Genomic DNA, 5,514 nt, shown 5'->3' with positions numbered 1-5,514 from the left:
ATGTATACTAATCTCAGAATCAGAATGTACATTTTCTTCATTCTACAACTCGACATTTGAATGCAACTTGATTCTTGAATGCAACTCGACAGTTATTGAGACTTACTGTTGGCTTGCAACTTGATTTGTAGTATCTTCTTCAACAAGCATTCCTTCATAGAAGTATAAAAATGATTTTTAGAATCTATTTGAATCACTTGATCATGAACCTAAACCAGATCTTGTTCGAAGGTCTAGTAGACAAAGGAAAGCACTAGAAAGGTATGGATATTCTCCTGATGATTGGAGGTGTATATTTTCTTTGAATGCTAATATTGATGAACCAAAATTTGTAGAAGAGACTCTTGGTATGAATGATTCAAAGTCTTGGAAAATAGCCATGAAAGTAGAGATGACAACTCTTAAGAGGAATGACACATTGGACCTTGTACCATTGCCTGAAGGATGGAAGCCTGTTCATTATAAATGGGTGTTCAAAAGGAAGATGGGTTCAAATGGAAGCATTGAGAAGTATAAAGCATATTGGTTGTAAAAGGTTACTCCTAGGTTGCAGGAATTGATTATGGTGAAATTTTTTCTCCTATAGCAAAAATGACATCCATTCAATTTTTACTTTCTATTGTAGTAGCTTATGATCTAGAAGTTGAGCAGATGGATGTGAAGACAACTTTCCTTCATGGAGATTTGGAGGAAGAAATTTATACGACACAGCTAGAGCACTTTGTGGTGAAAGGTAAAAGTCATTTGGTCTATAAATTGAAGAAATTTTTGTATGGTTTAAAACAAAGTCCTAGGATGTGGTACCAAAAGTTTGATATATATATGTATATGTATATGTATATATATGTATATGTATATATGTATATGTATATATATATGTATATATGTATATGTATATATATATATGTATGTATATGTATATATATGTATGCATGTGTGTGTATATACATATATATGTATATATGTATGTATGTATGTATATATATATGTACACACACACACACATATGTATGTATGTATTGAGTTTGAGATTCGTGTGATCCGAATCTGATCACTGTGTATATTACAAGTCTGATGGTGATTATTTCCTGGTTATTGCCTTATATATTAATGACATGTTGTTTATTGGCAAAGGAAAAGGTTTGATTGCATAATTAAAATCTCAACTCTCAACAAAGTTTGAAATGAAATATCTTGGTGCAACAAGGTACATTTTGGGAATGGAGATTATAAGAGATAGAAAAAAACAAAAAGCTTTGGTTAGGCCAAAGTATGTTGGTACCATTTTGAGAAGATTCAATATGCAGGATTCAAGACCATTGAGTGTTCCTGTTACTATGGGAACGAAGCTTTCTAGCTCATAGTGTCTTTCATTTCAATTGAAGATGGAAGAGATGAGTCGAGTACCATATCAGAGTGCTATTGGAAGTTTGATGTATGCTATGATTTGTACAAGACTAGACATTTCCCAAGTAGTGGAAGTACTTTCCCATTACATGTCTAATCCAGGAAGAGCACATTGGGATGTAGTAAAAAGAGTTTTTAGATACTTGCAGGGTACCTCAGAGTACTCTATATGTTTCCATGGAACATAAAATGAGCATTCCTTAGATATTCAAGGATACGTGGATTCAGATAGGGTTGGCAATGTTGATAGAAGAAGATCCATCGGTGCATATGTGTTTACATTATTTGATGATGCGATTAGTTGGATGAACAGGTGACAAGCTGTGGTCACTTTGTCCACTATAGAGGTAGAGTAAATGGTAGCTATTCATGCCTACAAGGATTTTATCTGGCTTAAGAGACTGTGTTCAGATATAGAGTTCAAATAGGGTGCAATGACAATTTATAGTGACAATCTGAGTACAATTTTCCTAGTGAAGAACCCGACATTTCATGCTAGGACCAAGCACATTGATGTACAATATCATTTTGTGAGAGATATGGTCGAGGACGACAAGGTGAAACTGGAAAAGGTGGAGACTTTGGTGAATGTTGTTGATGCATTCACTAAGCCCATGAGTACAAAGAAGTTCAAATGGTGTTCGGAGTCTATGGGCCTCTTGACCTCTAGCAATTAAGTCCATGACACTTTAGATCCCCTGACTCTTGCAAGGTGTTCGACAAGTGGAATAATGTTGAGAATTGTGTCTCAACCTTGCAAGCTTTTTCTGGAAATTTCAAGAATTTGTTTGTGGTAGTTTTCCACATGTTTATGAGTTAAAAAAAGGTGTATGATTTGTTAAAAATGTGTGTAATTCTGAGTAAAATATATGAGGGCTATTTTTAGATTATAAACAACTCATTATATGACTTTTATGGGGGTCTAAACTAGAGGACAAAATTATGGACAAAAATGCTATTCTTGGAGTTACAAATGACAAGTGGGTAACATGTGACATGGTTGTTTTTCCCATGGTTTTATAAGACCACAAATGGTTTCCAAGTTGTAAATCACTATAAAAGGAGGGCTCGGGAGAAAGAATCGGATAGAACAGTTTTGATATATAAATTTGAAAGATAAAAGTTTTACAAATACGACCCGACACAATTTTTTTTATGATAGTTTAGTCAATAAATTGTACCTAGTGGGATTGTAGTTCAATTGGTTAGAGTACCGCCCTGTCAAGACAGAAGTTGCGGGTTCGAGCCCCATCAATCCCAATTCAATAAATTGAACAATTGTTTGAGCGATTCCTACCCCAAACAAGAGCAAAAAAGGGAAATAGAGTAGACTAGAATAGATTTGACATCTTTTTTTACACATTTTGTGTGTGGATTCGCCGAATTATTAGATCTACAATCTTTTTTCCTTGAGAAATAAAAAAAGGCGTAGTAAGATAGATCTGTGTTAGGAAGAATATCGTGTATAGATTTACGCTCTGCGTTCATCTCTCACTGGGTGCTAGAAGGAGTATCTCTGAGTCTGAGTCCGAGTTTAAGTTGTGGTGATGCACTCCTATAAGAAATTGCATTGCAAATGTATTGTAATCTTCTTGATTTGAGAATACATTGTGTGGGTTTTGGAGGGTAGGTTTTTATCTCGGAAGGGTTTCCCCATAATAATCATTGTGTTATGAGTTCATTGTTATTTTGATTATGTTATTATGAATTTCTTGAGATCTCTACAATAGTTATGTTGAATTTGCATAATTGTCCTCTCAAGATCAATGTAGGAAGTGATTTCGTCCACCTTTGCTTCGTTACAATTAAGGAGCTAACTACACAAAAAGAGAAAACTTGAACAAGAAAGGCCATTCTTCAAACATCAGCCATGAACAACTAAAAGGAAATCTTTTTGGATGATGCAAGAATGTCAAAGTATCGAAGGTGCTCCTTCATCATGATTTCAATTGCTTTATTCCCTTGCCTTATGATGTGTGATAACTTGAAATCTACAAGAGATGCCAACTCATCATTGATTTTGACAATGTAGTTTTGTAGGTGCCAAGCTTCCATGTCACCTTTGATGATGACATTAATAATAATTTAAGAGTCACCTTCTACATGTAACTTCCTAGCTCCTAACCTCTTGGATGCCCTGATTGACACAAGAGCCACTTTATCTTTTGCCTTGTTTGTTCCATCCACTAGATGTTTTCCTCCATATGCAATGAGATCCTTGTTTGAATATTTGACTATCAATCTTGTAGCAAAAGGGACAAGGTTCTAGTTTGAGGAACCATCAAAATTATATTTCCACCAACCTTCTTTAGGACTTTTCTATTGAACCACATCAAGATTTGGGGGTGGGGAAGGGATTAAATTCGAGTCACCCATTCATAGGTTTGTGTTTTTGAACCTTGGTTGTAAGAACTATAGTCAATAAGCCCCACTATTTCTCCAAGAGTCAAGGGTAACAATTCTCCATTGAGAACCATGGTAGTGAATGCCCCTGGGGACTTTAACCATGGTTGGAGGCACTACAGGCAAGAAGCTCTACTATTTCACCAAAGGGACAAGCTTAAAATGTATTGTGAGCTTACTTAGCTAGAGTTTCCTTGAATACTTTAGGTTATATTTGTAATGTCATTAAGTTAAACTAAATAAATATATAATAAAATGAAAGCAAGTGTAGTCTCAGAGATACATTTTCAACCTTTAAGATAACCTAATAAACTACATAAACACCCAAGTCAATGAGATGCTTCTACATGAAAATAATTTTTGCCACACTTACTAAACACAAAATAAAACAAAACTACATTTGATGCTACAAAATTGATAATATATGTCATATACATAGTGTATAATTAAACATATAAAATTTATAATTAAAATTTAAATATCTTACAGGATTTTTAAATTGGCAAATATCATATAATTTTAATAATTATAAAAAACAATAAAAATGAACTACTAATTAATAACTATACAAATGATTATTAATTGCTAATAAAAATAATAATTTTTTAAAAAATAGTTAAATTATTAAAGTTCATGTCTCAAAATAAATTACTGAACATGGCTTACTCCAAGAAAACAATTTGCTATCATTACAATTAATGATATTTGAATCTTCAACTCCATTCCTCCGAGCTACTACCAACCTTCCATCAAGTAGATTTGAAGACCTATTGTCATCTTGTCCATTTACAAAATGTTCCTTGCAAAACATGGAACCTTTTCAAACTCTAATCCATGATTTTTGTTTGGTGGAAACATCTTAGCATATGTAGATATTGACACCTTTGCCTTTATGCATTTATATAGTAGATTACAACATTATGAGTAAGCATTCATCTAAACTAGAAGCTTCCTTTAGCGAAGCAACCATGTGCAGGGATATCTTGTCTATCAAATTCACCTAGGTGTCGAACCTAGCCCAAACATGCCTTCGGGGGTTCGAATCTCAGTAGATGACATTATCTCCTCTTACCATTATCCTCACTAATTCTACCATGTTACTCACTTTTATGACATTTATCTGATTTCTAATGCTTGGATGAAAGAAACCAACACAACATTATATATCTCTACCAACTCTTCTATTATAAACATCTATCCATATATATATTTTTTGATCGGTAAGACGTTGAAGCTAAGACTCATTTAGAATTATTATGTTGTGCTTAATTATTATTATTTATTAACCTTGAGTAGATTCGAGCCCAAGACCTCCCAAATAAGAGGCTCACAATTTACCATTGTATTGTAGGTTCTTGCCTTCTATCCATATTTATTTACTCGATCATACTCTAGGATAACTGTCATACAAAGACTATAGACTCAATCAGACTCATTACACACTGAAACTATGAGTTAATTTCATATGAATCAATTCCTCTTCTAACATTTCATTTCATTTACTTTATATAGATATATATAAAGCAAATATATGTAATAGACGGTTTACTTTTTTAAAAGAAGCGAAGTTTATTCGTAGACAATTAGACATTTTTTTCCCATGTTTTTTAATCCATTCTAGCTCCTCCTCTTCAACGAGACCGTCTACTTTTCAAAAGAAGCAGAGTTTATTCGTAGACAATTTACCTTGTTGAAGAAGAAACG

The sequence above is a fragment of the Cupressus sempervirens genome, chromosome 2 (genome assembly GCF_028749045.1).
Source record: "Cupressus sempervirens isolate cs-2001-9-10 chromosome 2, ASM2874904v1, whole genome shotgun sequence".
Taxonomy (NCBI): Eukaryota; Viridiplantae; Streptophyta; class Pinopsida; order Cupressales; family Cupressaceae; genus Cupressus; species Cupressus sempervirens.
Note: the sequence above shows the minus strand (reverse complement) of the source record.